General features: G+C 37.8%; 1 non-coding gene across 1 annotated transcript; it reads right to left on the reverse strand.

Moving 5' to 3' along the window:
* Positions 1–9,218: 9,218 nt before the first annotated feature.
* LOC122086617 lies at positions 9,219–9,325 on the reverse strand. The gene has a single exon (XR_006142493.1). It is a non-coding gene; the product is annotated as a small nucleolar RNA R71 (small nucleolar RNA).
* Positions 9,326–16,395: the final 7,070 nt, after the last annotated feature.

The raw sequence follows: 16,395 nt of genomic DNA on the forward strand, positions 1-16,395 counted from the left end.
TTTTTGCAGTTGGTTAGTAGAAACTTTATTTGGGGGTTTTCATTGGTTTTCCTTCTTTTAATGCTACAACCACCCCTCCTTTTTATAATGTTTCATATCATGTTCACCTTGATAAATACACCATGATTTTCATGATAGATCATTGCCACGCTGTCATATCCATACTTATGGTGCTATTTGCGTAGTCTAAACTTTGTTCTTTTATTTATCTATGTTCGCTTAAATCTTGTCCCATTACTTATATGTTTTCTTTGAAAATTTCCAAGATGTGATCTCGAAAGGGTAAGAAAGCTACTTTATAACTCTGAAAGGCACAAAGCCACAACCACGAAGAGGAAGAGTGTGGGGTCGAGTTTCTCTACCCAACCCATACATCATAGGAGAAAAGCTCCCATAGACCCCGAAGACTATGATGAGGGTCTTTTCCATAGTATGGAGGCAGCTATTTCTTGGCCAATCTTGTCTAGATGGCCCGTCCTGATGGAGAAGTCAGTAGTTGTAGAGGACTTTCAAAGGTTTCAGCTAATTGAGAAATTTAGAGCATTGGGTTGGCAAGCAATGATCGATTTGACCGACTGTGCTATTAGGATTTAGTTTGCAAGTTCTACTACAACTTGGAGGTGTCATACGAGAATGGAGAGTACTCCCTTACTAGCATGGTAAAGGGAGTAAACATTCTATTGACTGTGAATTTATTGGCAGGTATCCTAGGTGGGTGTATCAGCGGAGGGTACCCACTTCTACAGTGCCTCGAGGATAAAAGCTGTGGGCCCAGATTTGAGTCTGGAGATGCAGGAGGATATTTATAAGGCCATCAATGGCTGCAGAGTGCATCCCTTGTCTGAGACAGCCTACTCTCCAGATGTCCATGTATTTGCACGTTTGGCTTCGTTCAACCTGTTCCCCAGAGCAGGTCATAGAAACCAAGTTAACTTCATGGCTGCCTACCTGGCTTACTATATCTTCATGGCCTTGGAGGAGGGTGCCTTGCATCTATACCTCCCATATATCATGTTGAAGACCATGGAATACCATACGGCACATCCCAAAGATGCAGAATTCCCATATGGTAGGTCACTCACCAAAGTCTTTGAGTACTTCTAGGTGGACTTGAGGGGCGAGGAAGGAAAGTCTCCTGTGGATAGGTTCACCAGGGAGAACTTACAAAGGATGGGCTTGCAAAGTCATAGGGGTGAACCTCAGGGGGAAGGAGCTCAGGGAGCAGAGGGTGAGGAGCATATGGGTATGGAAGGTGGGAGTGACAGCGAGGAGGATGAGGACTATATCCCTCATCATAATGAGGAGGACATGGATGATGAAGAGTATGTTCCTCAATTTGATGTGGAGAACATTCATGATGAGGAGATCCTCGAGGAGGAGCCTCTTGAGACTAGGGCCACGAACCCACACTTCAGAGCTCCACCATCTTCAGGTGGGGCATTTGATTTCTAGAGTATGATGGACAACATGAGAGCCCTAAAAGATGGGCAAGATTAGATTCTGAGATGTTTGGATGAGAGTGCCACAAGAGAAAGGGCACTTCAAGACAAGCAAGCAGAGATCCTAGAGAGGGTGGAGGAGAGTACAACATGTGAGTTGGCAATGTAGCATAGGTTTGAGAAGCTGGAGGCTGACTTCCAAGCCTTAACTGAGGACTTGGATAAAGTCTCCAATGGAATTGCAGCTGATTTTTACCAGGTGAAAAAGGAGGTTACATGGACTAATGATAGGTTTGACTATTATGATCGATGCCTCCGCATCAACTTAAGGCCTAAAGCTGGGGAGACATTCACTGTTGATGATGATGATTGATGGAGTAGCGGACTTGCTTATTCTGACCTTCCCTTTGTTTTCTAACTTATCCTCTGCTTTTCTTTATTTATGTATTTGGTCATTACATGTTTATGGTGGGTTGGTACATTTTGATACTTTCCTATGGTTTGGACTTGGTGATGTGTTTAGGATGATGTTTGTTATCTTTTAGATAGTTTGATTTGTTTTGGTGAACTTGTTGTAATTTGGTGGTGACTATGTCAGTCACCACATTTTGTTTATTATGTTTATATTTATGGTCTATCAAGTGGTAAACTTTATAATTTTTGGTATTCTAATTATATCACAGTTATGTTGCCAAAATTTTATTAGAATTAATAATCAATGGTTCATGGAATCGGCCAATTGACCCTTTGTTATTCTGATTACGTTCTACTCTTGTGCATGCAATGGAAAGCGAGAATTTAAAAATTTTCATCTTATTACATGTTTTAATCCTTTAAAGCTTTTATATTTACCCAACCCTGGGTCCTATTATAAAATTTTATAGGGATCTATCTTGTATGGCGTGAGTGGGTAGAGCATCGTGCTCTGATACCACCGCTGTCACACCCTGTTCTTATAAAATCGAACCGGTGACCGAGTTAACTCCTGTTAACCCAAAACCTGTCAGGATCATCTGATGCAGTAACCACAACATATCATACACACAACTAAGGAAAGTAAAATCTATATGTCAGCAAAAATTGTGTATGTATATACCTGTAAATACCTCCATACTCTTGATACCCAAATTACGTTACATTGTACATTTACATATGGGCCCGTAGGCGTGATATATACATAAAAATACAATTTAAATATCCAGAGAACAAAGGGGTAACATAATAGAGAATAAAAAAGAATCTCGGGTCGGGTATCATTGTTGTTGTCCTGCAACACAGCTTTCGCATAGGGCACTCAGCACCTTGCCCAAGTTTCCGATTGTCCTAGTGATCAACAAGGCGTACTTCTAACCGCCACCGTTAGTGCACAACCTCAGGCTTCCCCCCAGTGATATTCTCAACACCTAAACCCCTATTGGGAAGGGTTGTAGCATAGGAAAATGTCATTCTTAACTGCATACTTCTATATGAAATAGTACGACTACATAGTGCCACCGCGTCCCATTCCACGGGCCACCAATGCATTCGTTTCCAAGCCGACTCTGGCATCTAATCAAGTAATACATCATGTTCAGTAATTGAAATCATTCACCACATAATTCATAGAAAGAAATAGGCATTTAATAATTAAAATTACAGCACAACAAATCATAAACGAATTTCATAATGCATAAGACAATGCATGCAAATGGCATTCATAGATGGCTAGTCTACCCACAGTAATAAAATGATGACATGGCTACTCTACAACAATAATCGAATGATGTAAAAACAATCCAAAAATAAGATCAATCTCCTCTCCCCAATTACCTAGATTTGTACAATGTTCACCTTCGGTATGACGGAGACCCGAAGCGAGAAGACGCGAGTTCCTAGTAGAACCTATCATAAAAAGGTTGAGTTTAGCCCACTGGTCGGGCACCCGTCGGTCTAGCCCACCGATCGAGCCAGAAGCCTAGTTGTGACTGGGGGGCCTTGGACTAGTGGGTCTGACACCTATCAGTGCCGTCCACTGGTCTACAACAGGTTTCTGCTATACACTTCCACTCTTCATCCCATCTTGGGGAAACTATAAGGGGTCGATTCGACCGTGTTTTCCATACATATAAGGTCCCATATTGTGATTCTAACCTAGATCTAGGTTAGATTCAAAGTTTTGAGCACAGATCTTACCTCTTTGCTCAAGAACACATTCAAAACTCCAAATCTCTTCTTCAACTCAAGAAATCATCAAATGCTCTTTAAATCTTGCGATTTCTTCATCTAAAACCTTCAACATCAACATGTAGGTCTTCCATTAAACCTTAGATTCATCTTTTTAAGTGGGATTAACAAGATCTAAAGCATTTCTACCCGAAGCAAAGGGTTTCACTTAGGGTTTCTTGAGGTTTAAGAAATATAGCCTTCACTCACCTCAAATAGTAGATCTCAAGACGAGGATCACTTTTCCGATGTCAAAATGGAAAGATCTAACCTTAGTGTCGCACCATGAGCATTTCTTCCTCTTTTTCTTCCTTTTCCTTCCTTCTTCTTCCCTTTCCTTTCTTTCTTTTCTTTCTCTTCTTTACTCTTCTCACCCACCTTCTAAAGCATTAAATGAGGAAATAGAGAAGTCATAATGCTATTTATACTTGGGTCAAACTATCTAATGACCAAACTGGTACGTCACCACCTATGACGACCTATCAGTCGGTTGAAACTCAGCCAAATAATTGAGATTTCGACGGGACTTGGCTCCTGACATGTATTTCACTCCCGGTATATGATTTAAATTACATACTCATCATAAAATATGGCTACGTACCTTTATTGTCCGTACATGGCATTGGGATACGTGTAAGTGCACGACTTGGGTACACAGACTTCACTAGGCACTGGTTCAGACTCGTCTGGTCAACCTGAGTTTAGAGTCACCCTTACTATCAAGTTCCATAGGGTACCCGTCTCAACTTGTTCGGGTTCAGATCCTGCATGACCAAACTGAACCAATCAGGTAAATAAACTAGGTTTAGGAAGTAGGGTATCACAGCTCAAGAACACTTTGTATTTCTCTTCAAGCAAGCAAAACCCTTCTTTTCTCAAAGCTTGATTATTTCTCTCATTGGTAGAGAAATCCCACTCATTCTCTCTCCCCCTTTCTTCTCTTGGAAGAAACTCCCACTACACACTTTACTAAAAAAAAGTGACTCTTTCGATTTTACAACCCACTAAGAGAAAGATAGTGGATGCCAACTCATCATTTGACTTGACTTGTGTTTGGACCCGCCTTGGCCAAACCATCCAATTCCACGTGGATCTAGACCAATATGGCCCAAACCCAACAATGAGATGGTTCCATTATTAGTTTTGTGGATTTTTCATTAGCATGAGATCTAAGATGCCTTATTTTAAAAAGCAAATTAAAATAGTGGAAGCTATTAAAAGTAACAAGTAAAAATTGATGATAACCAAATAAACAAGCCCTAATGTAGTTTTAGTGCTACAACAAAATAAGTTTATAGTAATAGAATTAAAGGTCCATCAACTGAAACCTCTATAAGGAAAAATTCCTCCTATATAAATCAAACTATAGCCAAAAAACTTGAACTAGAGAACACAAATATATCTTTTGAAATAGTACTGGCGGTTCCGGTTCTATTCGGTACCTAACCGTTATTTCGGTACTGGTCCTGTCCAATCGTGGGTTAGTTGCAATTATAAGTTACAAATGACAATGTAATCCTATTTAATCCACCGTAATGAAGTAGAAGACAAGAATTTGAGTTCTAATTTTCTTTGAGAACGATGGCATCCTCCCAATTAGCTCCGTATTATCTCTCTTATGAGAACGGGGTTGGCATCCTCTTAATTAGTCAAATTTTTTTCCTATCTTCTCTTCCCTATCTATACTCTTGATTTCTATTTTTCTCTATTTTCTCTCTCATCTACCATATTCATAATATCTAGAATTAAAGTGGTGGTCGATCCTAAGACTATGGGTACGAAGATTGAGATTATCGAGGCCATGCATTCATCTGTTTAGGACATGATGATGATCTCAAATGAGATAACTAAAGTTTATCAACATGTCCAATAGAGTTTGGCAGAGTTGAGAGGAAGATGGGTAAAGAAGAACATTGTCAAATTAATGAAGTCTTCTTGGACGAGCCCATGGAACCGGTGAATGGTTTGAGTTTGAACAAAATCCTTGTAGTTGTGGAGGATGCAAAATTAGATGACGATAAAATATTGTAACACAAGAAGATTTGTATTTTGTCAAAGATTGATGGTGGCACTAAGTATTTTGCTTCGTGGATTGATTTGATTGCTTTGAAATACTCCTGTTTGAAGATTCGTCTCCTTATTGTTTTAATGGTTCTCTACCGAAATGAATTTTCTTTGGAAAAATTTTTAATGGGATGCCTACTGAAAATATGAAATATGTTTGTGCTTCAATCTTGAAGGCAAGATTGAATTTATGAAGATATAGGTTACGTATATACAAGATAGAGTAGAGATAATAGGGAGGTACACGAGATAAAATAGGTGTGAGAGATATAATTTCTACTAATAACACAAAATAGAGAAATACAAGAGATAAAATATGATAAAGATAGAATAGGATTGGGTTGGCTTTACTAGTGAAGCCATGGCGTCTTGGCCTAATTAGGAGGTAACCCACCTCTACTCAGTAACTTAGCATTTGTTAATCTTTTTCCAAGACTCATTCTCATTCAGTAATAAGAGTTACACCACTTATCTGTAACTACTTAACTTCTCTTACATTACTCTAATTCCACCCACTTCTTATTGACCACATAACCTACGTAACTACTTCCCCTACTTGATATTCAAATATCTCATGCCACATAAGCTGATGCCCATACATGTAACACTTTGTAGTTCTGGTCCCAATTGACATCCTTATCTGAAGAAGAAGAAGAGGAGTAAAGCACAAGCACAATATTCTGGGGCTTGATATCGCAATGAACGTAACCACGATAATAAATGTGATTAAGACCCTAAAGAATCGAGTGAGTGTGGTGCCTAACATTGTTTTCATGCAATCCACCATGGGAGTTCATAATCTGAGAAGCTAGGGTACCTCTAGAGGCATAGCAGGTTAGCTCACCATTCTCTATAGTGATCTCGTCATTATAGCAGCAAAGAATATGTGAGAGTATCCTTCGAGCTTGGTGATGAGCACATTTATGTGGGAAATCTAGGGTAATAAAACATGCCTTTTATATATTTAGAATAGAGCTACCTTGGATTTTACCCTCTTTTTACAGGTTTTATATTTTAAAGACTTTAAGCATTATCGGACGTCATATCTCTCCAACAACAACTACCTAGTGTAGCTGGTGAGCTATGGTGTGTAAAAATCCTTTGCTCCACAAGAGGTCTCAAGTTTGAATCTCATGGTTGTCTTTTTTCGGAGAATTTTGTTGAAGATTTCTGACTTTTCACTCACTTAAAGCACTAAGGGCATAGAGGGGATTTCCACATCAAATTAGAATCAAGGAAAATCGTGGGAGGGGTTTCCTGCGCAAGAAGAGAAAAAAAAAAAGGAAAAAAATAAAAAAGAGGAGAAATAAATCTTGTCCAAATCTTCTCTCTCCTCCACATCATCACCAAAAGATTGTCCAAATCACACAAAGCAAGAAGGAAAATCCTCCCTTGGAGGGAGAAAAAGAAGAGACAAATAAATTTAAAAAAAAAGAAGAAAGAAAATAAGCAAAAAAAAATTATATGAAATTTCTCCAAGTTTATTTCTCTCTTCTATCTCCTCCACCTTAGCACTTTTGGTCTCAAAAGATTTCACTACCAATTGTGAGTTTCTCCCTTTTAGGAAAGAGAAATTTGTTACCCTATCTCCCCATTCCCTATAAATACAACGCATGTAAGAGGAGGGGGGACAATTCATTCTTCTTCTTGGTTTTTTTTTTCAGTTACACTGTCTCTTTCTCTAGCTCTATTTCTAGGTTTATGCTTTAAACACTTTTGTAATTTCTTTTTATTCAATTAATGCAAGCACTTTTGTTTTTGATTCAATCTTTTATTTTTATTGTTTAAGCAATTCAAGTTGTAATTTTCAAGTTCTAGTTCTAGGCTTAGTTCTAGGTGACAAGAACAAGCTATGAAGTATGTCTTTCAAGTTCAATTTATTTTTTCTTCAGATTTGTTTTTTCTAGTACTAGAAATTTCAGATTTGGTTTATTCAAGATCTGATTTTTAGTACTGGTAGTATCTCAAATCGATCAAGTTTTTAGTTCAAGGGTTGAAGTTCAAGTAAGTAGGCTCCTTCAGTAGTTTTCTCTCCCCCCTCTCATTCCCTCTTCTGACTACCCTTTATTTCTTAATTTAGGATTTTAATTTCAGTCATTACATTATTACTATCCTTTTACCTTAAGGTTCATGGCTAGTGTATGTGTTGGCTTTGCCCCTCCTAGCCGTAAAACCGTCAATTTATTACTTTTATTTTAATTGTCTCCCTTTCCCTAAAGCCAGTAAAGTAACCCTTGTAAGAGTGACTCTCTGGTCAAGTAGGGAAGCTCATATTATGATACATCCCTCAGGCTAAGTAGAGAAACCTACTTGTGAGTCTCTCTAGCTTTATCCCTTTTTTTTTACTTTATTTTTATTTCAGCATTTTTTTTCCTTTATTGTTTTTTTTTTTAATTACGTGGATTGTTTATTTTCAGTTATTTATTTATTTAATTTTAATTGCGTGGCTTGCGTCTTTAAATTCTTAGATGACGAATGGTTAGGACCTTATTTTAGATACATATGTTTAAGACGGTAATTAGAATTAGATCACAACCATTAATCAGTTCACTTTCGCATTATTAAAAGAAAAAAAAATAAAGTGGTGCTCTCCCTGTGTTTGACCCGTAGCTACACTGATTCGTATGCTTGCGTTTACATTTTAAAATCTCAAACAAGTTTTTAGCACCGATGCTGGGGATCTAGTTCCATGTTATTTTTCACTTTCTTTTGATAAATCGGAGTGCTTTGTTTGCTTTGTTTTGTTTTTTCTTTTCTTTTATTGAATTCTTGAGAAAAACAACTTGCAATAATAGTTGTATCGGTGGAGGTCGCCATGCCTCACAGTATGATAAAGACAGGTTTCACCCTGTAGCAGTACCTCAGGAATTGACCTGAGCAACCTCGGATCCCTGTTGGTTAGCTCCCAAAAAGCCAAAAAAAAAAAAAAAAAAATTCAAAAAATAAAAAAAAAATCATAAAAAAAAGGTTTTGCTATCCATTCTTTTGTGCTTGTCTTACTCTAGTTGTGAGTAGTTTTCTATTGCATGAGTGTTAGGTGGGTACGTAATACTAAGAATCGGTTAGGAAGAATAGATCCAACAAGTAGTAACCCTATACGTTTGCTCTCTTTAAAACTTTTCAATATGGGAGACCAACATCAAAACCCTTCACCTAAATCTCTAAAAGATAGGTTCTACCCTGCTAGAACAGCCCAACCTTCCTGCATAGTTCTACCATAAGCCCAGGGCAATAAATTTGAACTTAAATCTCAATACATCACTATGTTGCCCCACTTCCATGGGTTGACCTATGAGAATGCATACCTATTTCTAAAGGAATTTAAAGAGGTATGTGTTCTAATTAAGATCCAATAGTTTTCTAATGATGTTGTTAAGCTTAGGTTTATCACTTTTGCATTAAAAGACTAAGCTAAGAAGTGGTTGTATGGGTTACCCATAAATTCCATAACCTCATGGGAACAGTTCACAGTTGTCTTCCTTAAGAAGTTTTTTCCCAACTTACAAGACTAATAAGCTTAGAAGTGATATGCTTCAGTTTAGGCAAAAGCCTAGTGAGTTTTTTTCCAAACTTATGGAGAGATTCAAGGATCTACTCCAAGAATGCCCTCACCATGGCCTAAACTTATGGCATTTATGTCAAATAATTTATGAGGGTATTGATTACCCAACTAAACAAATGATAGAGTCTATGTGCCCTGAGGGACTCACATCCTTCACAGATGAAGGAAAGGTATGGGAATTCTTACTTGACTTAGCTGACAAAACCCATGAGTGGGAATCAACCCAAGAGAATGAAAGAACCATGGAAGAAAAGGATATTTTGTGGATGGGATAGTAGTCAAGGAAGCCCATTTGGATAGCCTAATCAAGAGAATTGAGGCTATTGTTCCTAGAGAGTCATCATCAGTCAATTTGGTTAAGATTTGTGCTTGGTGCCAGTCCCCTGGACATGTCATAGAAGAATGCCCTCACACCTCTGGGGGAACTTCTAATGATAGTGTTAATGCCTTATACCAGAATAATCCATGTAGTAATACCTACAATCCAGGATGGAGAAATCACCCAAATTTCTCTTGGAATTAGGGCAACCAAGCAGGGCCTTCCAATTTCCATAATCAAGGTCAACCTGGACTTCAAAGGCCTCCCTTTGCACAATAATCTTTTTCCCAAAATACTTTTCCTAGGTAAAATGTAGGACCTTAGGCTAGTTCTGTTAGGGCCCCTATCCTATCATCTTATCAGCAACCCCCTGGGTTTACCAACACTGGAGAGGCAAGTAGAATAAGTGACTTGGAAAAAAATAGGACCCTCCTCATGACAAGCCATTAAAATCTTGCGAAAGAACTCACTCAAGTCATCTCAATTATACGTGAGAGGGAGAAAAGAACTTTACCCAATCAACCAGAGCCTAACCCTAGGCATCATCAGCCTGTTAGTTCACAAGGACCAACTAATGCACCACTGAATATAGTACAAGGTCAGACCCAACAAGGGCCCTGTAACTAATGTAATTTTGTTTATGCCCTTAGGAGTGGTAGAGAGTACCAACAGAGCGTTCCTAAATCTTCCCATTTATTACTCTGTTAACTCTTCTTCAGTTGAGGACACAAGTGTGCCGCTTGTTCTAGGTTCGTCTGATGAACCTAAAGATTTTTCTGAAACTAAAGATGATTTGGTTAAGAAAACAAAAAATGATTCTTCTGAAACAAGGGCAAATCCCTAACAGTCCTTATGTTCATCCTATCCCATTTCCTAATTGCTTGGTACACAAAAAGAAGACTGCTTCCATGGATAAAATTTTAAAATTCTTCAAAAAGGTAGAAGTGAACATCCCTCTTTTGGATGCCATATCCCAGATCCCCACCTATGTAAAGGTACTGAAAGATTTGTGTACTCACAAATGTATCACTAGTGTGCCCAAAAAGGCGTTCTTGACAGGTAACATTAGTTCCATAATTACTCAGCCTATAGCAGCCAAGTATAAGGATCCAGGGAGCCCTACCATATCTTGTGTCATAGGCAACACCTACATTGAGCATGCCTTACTTGACCTTGGCATAAGTGTGAATCTTTTCCCTTATCATGTGTACAAGCAACTTGGATTGGGAGAATTAAAAGCCACTGGAACTACTCTTCAGTTGGCAGATAGGTCTGTTAAGATTCCTAAAGGGATGGTTGAGGATGTCTTCTTAAAGGTGGGGGAATTTATTTTCCCTGTTGATTTCATTATGTTAGATACCAAGCCCTTCTCAACCAAGGATGAGATCCCAATAATTCTAGGAAGACCTTTCTTGGCTATCAATAATGCATTAATCAACTGTCGGAATGGTTTCCTAAGACTATCTTTTGGTAACCAAACTGTTGAGTTTAACATGTTTAGAATAGGCAAGCAACCACATATGGAAGAAGAGATCAATATGTTTGAGGATTTTTCTGGACTTTTCTGATGATTTAGTTACCAACTTTGATATTAATTTTGATTCAGAATTCCAAGAGTGTATGGATGAGTTGGATGATGATAGTGAAAATTTCTTTTCTGAAGTCTTGAGGCTTCACACACTTGTGGAGCCCTTAGGACCCCTTTCCAATTCCATTCCCAAACCTTCCATAGTTGAGCCCCCTAAGCTAGATCTTAAGGAGTTGCCATCTAATTTGAGGTATGCTTTCCTAGGGCTTGACCAGACTCTTTCTGTAATAATTTCTTTAGATTTGACTTCTAGCTAGGAAGAGGAGTTACTTAAAGTGTTAAAAGATAATAAGGAAGCCCTAGGTTGGACCATGGCTGATATCAAGGGTATAAGCCCTTCTATTGTGCAACATCATATACATCTTATGGAGGATTCTAAACCATCCATGGAACCCCAAAGAAGAGCTAACCCAGTGATGATGGAAGCCATTAAGAAAGAGATCCTAAAGTGTTTGGATCATGAAATAATTTATCCTATTTCTGACAGCTAATGGGTAAGCCCAGTTCACATAGTGCCTAAGAAGTCTGGTGTGACTGTAGTTCCTAATGCCAATAATAATTCCAACCTGTGTCCAATCAGGGTGGAGAGTGTGCATAGACTACAAAAAACTTAATGTGGCAACCTGGAAGGACCACTTCCCATTGCCATTCATTGACCAGATGTTAGAGATGTTAGCTAGACATGAATACTATTGTTTTCTTGATGGATATTCTGGCTATAACCAGATCCCAATTGCTTTAGAGGACCAACATAATACCACTTTTACATACCCATATGGAACATTTGCTTACAGGCGTATGCCCTTTGGGCTTTGCAATGCCCCTGCTACATTCCAACGATGCATGATGAGCATTTTTTTTGACATGGTTAAAAAATTCTTAGAAGTATTTATGGATGACTTTTCAATTTATGGGAATTCCTATTCTGAATGTCTTCATCATCTTTCTCTAGTTTTGAAAAGGTGTATATCTAAGAATTTGGTTTTGAATTGGGAGAAATGCCATTTCATGGTTAAATCTGGTATTGTTTTAGGCCATGTAAAATCTAAGGAGGGAATTAAGGTAGATAAAGCCAAAGTGGATTTAATCGATAATTTACCACCTCCTCAATCTGTTAAGGACGTCTAGTCTTTTCTAGGGCATGCGGGCTTCTACAGAAGGTTTATTAAGAACTTTAGTCAGCTAGCCCGACCTCTCACTTCATTACTTGTCAAAGATCAAACTTTTGAGTTTTCTAAAGAGTGCCTAGAATCCTTCAAACAACTTAAGAAGGAGTTGACCAATGCACCCATTGTTCAATCACATGTTTGGACTGAACCTTTTGAACTGATGTGTGATGCTTCAAATTTTGTCATAGGAGCGGTTTTGAGTCAAAGGATTAATAAGTTTCCCACTGTCATTTGCTATGCTAGTAGGACCTTAAATGATGCACAACTCAATTATATAACCATTGAAAAAGAATTTTTAGCGGTTGTGTTTGCATTAGAAAAGTTTTGATCTTACTTAGTTGGTTCACATGTGGTGATGTATACTGATCATTCTGCTCTCAGATACTTAGTTCAGAAGAAGGATGCCAAAGCCCGTCTCATTAGGTGGGTTTTACTTTTGTAAGAGTTTGATTTAGAAATTAGGGATAAAAAAGGAGTTGAAAACCTGGTTGCAGACCATTTATCCCAGCTTCCCAATTCCTTGATTGTTGATTCTCTAATCAACGAGAACTTTTTAGATGAATAAGTATTTGCAATGTCCAGTGAACTATGGTTTGCTGACATTGTCAACTTCTTAGTTTCAAGTGTGACTTTGGATCACTAGTCCACCCAAGATAAGTATAGATTTCATTCCCAAGTTAAGCATTTTTTCTGGGATAATCCTTATTTGTTCAAGTTATGTCTGGATCAGATTATCCAACGATGTGTTCCTGATCATGAGCAACATTCTATTCTCTCTTTTTGTCATGATCATGCATATGGTGGACACTTTGGACCAAGAAAACTACCGCAAAGGTTCTCCAATGCAGATTTTATTAGCCCACTCTTTGTAGAGATGCTTTTGATTTTTACAAGGCTTGTCCCGCCTGCCAGTCTTTTGGCCGTATCAATAAGAGGAACATGATGCCCCTCAATCCTATTTTGGTAGTTGAGATCTTTGATGTATGGGGCATCGATTTTATGGGACCATTCCCTAATTCCTTTGGGAATTTGCACATACTTTTGGCCGTTGATTATGATTCTAAATAGATAGAGGCCATACCATGTAAAACTAATTACCACAAAGTGGTGGTCCAGTTTTTAAAAGAGAACATTTTTTCATGCTTTGGTGCACCACATGTAATAATTAGTGATAGGGGTACTCATTTTTGTAATCGGCCTTTTGAGGCCCTAATGAAAAAGTATGGGATCACCCATAAGTTATCTACTCCTTATCACCCCCAAACTAGTGGTCAAGTGGAGATGTCTAATAGGAAGATCAAACAAATCTTGGAGAAAACTGTTAATCCCAATTGTAAGGATTGGTCTCTTATGCTCATTGATGCCTTGTGAGCCCATCGGACTACATTCAAGACCAGCCTTGTTCAGTCTCTCTACCGTTTGGTGTATAGAAAAGCTTGTCACTTACAAGTTGAGTTAGAGCATAAGGCTTTCTGGGCTATCAAGAAGCTCAACTTTGTTTGTCTGATGCGGGAATTCATCGTAGGCTCCAATTATCTGAGTTGGAGGAACTTAGGAATGAAGCCTATGAAAGTTCTAGGATTTACAGGGAAAAGACCAAAGCTTTCCATGATAAGCACATTCTGCGTAAATCTTTTACAATTGGTGATAAGGTTTTATTGTATAACTCTCGATTGCATCTTTTCCCTGGTAAGCTTAGATCTCGATGGGATGGCCCGTTTATTGTCCATAATGTACATCCCCATGGGGCTCTGGAGATTTTGAATCCAAGAACAGGGATAATTTCGAAGGTTAATGGTTAGTATTTAAAACCGTTCCTAGAGTTTCCTAATACTAGTAGTGAAGAGGTCATGGATTTGCATGAACCTCTTTACATTGATGACTAACTTTTAATCAGGTATGACCCCCTTGCATTGTCTTCGTTTTTTATTCTTTCCATGCATTGAGGACATTGCATGACTTAAGTGTGGGGAGGGAAATCAGTTTCTGCTTTTTCCACTTTGTTTTATTTGTTTTTTTTTGAGCTTGCTAAAGGATGAAGTCCTACTTTGGCTTTTGGCTAATGATCATATCATTCGGTTGCTTCATTAATATGAAAAATAAAAGTTTTGACTAAGGTACCCATTTTGAATGTATAAAAACCCAGTTGAGAAGAAAGAAACAAGCCTGTGTCTTGAGATGAGACTTTCTTTTGAAAAATAAGAGACCCCTGTTTTATGGTGTTGGATCATATGTAAGTCTGTGGGTTCCTTGTACTTTTGATTTGGAGTTGAGACATTCTTTTTAATTTGGCATGAGTTGACAAATGCATAATTTTAAATGAAATGTGAAATGTGGTATAAAGAAGTATAAGAGTTGATTCCCTTAGAACTAGGCAGGTCATTGTGCCTCAAGAAGCGTGGTGTCTTGATCGAAATTCCTAGGGAGGAAACTTTTGAAAGAACTCTAGCATCACTATCTTTGTGGGCATATGTAAAAAACGAAGCTACATAGTAACTTGGGTGTCTAGTGTTTACTCCACCATGTCATTCAGGCCAAAAAGTAGTGGAGTAGAATAGAGTTTATTAAGCAAAAAAAAAAAAAAAAAAAAAAAAAAGAAAAAATGTGCAAATATCATTAATGCTTGGCAATATGTTTTGGTAAAAAACACTCCAACATCTTAGTCATTGGTTCCCTATTTCTTCACAAGTGGTTTTACTTTAAGATAAGGATGTTTTGGAAGAGATGAGGTGGGTTCCAAATTAAGAAATATGCTAGTGCCTGGAATTGATAAAGGGTAATAAAAGTTCAAGTGTGGGGGTCCCTGGTAAGAAAAATTATTTTCACTCCGGATCGGTATGAGCCTTACCTTTAGCCAAGGTTGGGATTTATTTATTCTGAATTTTGGGTATATATTCACTGCAAACACCCACAAGACACAACTCGTCCACTAGGGGTTTAAAGCCTTGTTGCACATGCTAAGTGCAACCGTGATTCCTACAAAAGTGAGTTAAGTTTTTTGTTTTTATTATTTTTCTTTTTGTTTTGCTCGAGGATTAGCAAAGTCTAAGTGTGGGGGAATTCTGATGAGCACAATTATGTGTGAAATCTAGAATAATAAAACATGCATTTTATATATTTAGAATGGAGCTACCTTGGGTTTTACTCGCTTTTTGCAGGTTATATATTTTAAAGACTTTAAGCATTATCGGGCATCATATCTCTCCAACAACAACTACCTAGTGTAGTTGGTGAGCTATGGTGTGCAAAATTCCCTTGCTCACCAAGAGGTCTCAAGTTCAAATCTCATGGTTGTCTTTTTTTGGAAATTTTTGTTGAAGATTTCTTTTCTCCCTTTTAGGAAAGAGATATTTGTTACCCTACCTCCCCATTCCCTATAAATACAACTCATGTAAGAGGAGGGGGGATAATTCATTCTTCTTCTAGGTTTTTTTTTTTAGTTGCACCATCTCTTTCTCTAGCTCTAGTTCTAGGTTTATGCTTTAAACACTTTTATAAGTTCTTTTTATTCAATTAATGCAAACACTTTTTGTTTTCGATTTAGTCTTTTATTTTTATTGTTTAAGCAATTCAAGTTGTAATTTTCAAGTTCTAGTTCTAGGCTTAGTTCTAGATGACAAGAACAAGCTATAAAGCATGTCTTTCAAGTTCAATTTATTTTTTCTTCAGATTTGTTTTTTCTAGTACTAGATATTTCAGATTTGATTTATTCTAGATCTAGTTTTTAGTATTGGTAGTATCTCAAATCGATCAAGTTTTCAGTTCAAGGGTTGAAGTTCAAGTAAGTAGGCTCCTTCAGTAGTTTTCTCTCCCCCCTCTTATTCCCTCGTCTGACTACCCTTTCTTTCTTAATTTAGGATTTTAATTTCAGTCGTTACATTATTGCTATCCCTTTCCCCCAAGGTTCATGACTAGTGTATGTGTTGGCTTTGCCCCTCCTAGCCATAGAACCATCAATTTATTGTTTTTATTTTAATTTTTTCCCTTTCCCTAAAGCCAAGTAGAGTAACCCTTGCAAGAGTGACTCTCTGGTCAAGTAGGGAAGCTCATAT

Source organism: Macadamia integrifolia, chromosome 1, assembly GCF_013358625.1.
Source record: "Macadamia integrifolia cultivar HAES 741 chromosome 1, SCU_Mint_v3, whole genome shotgun sequence".
Classification (NCBI taxonomy): Eukaryota; Viridiplantae; Streptophyta; class Magnoliopsida; order Proteales; family Proteaceae; genus Macadamia; species Macadamia integrifolia.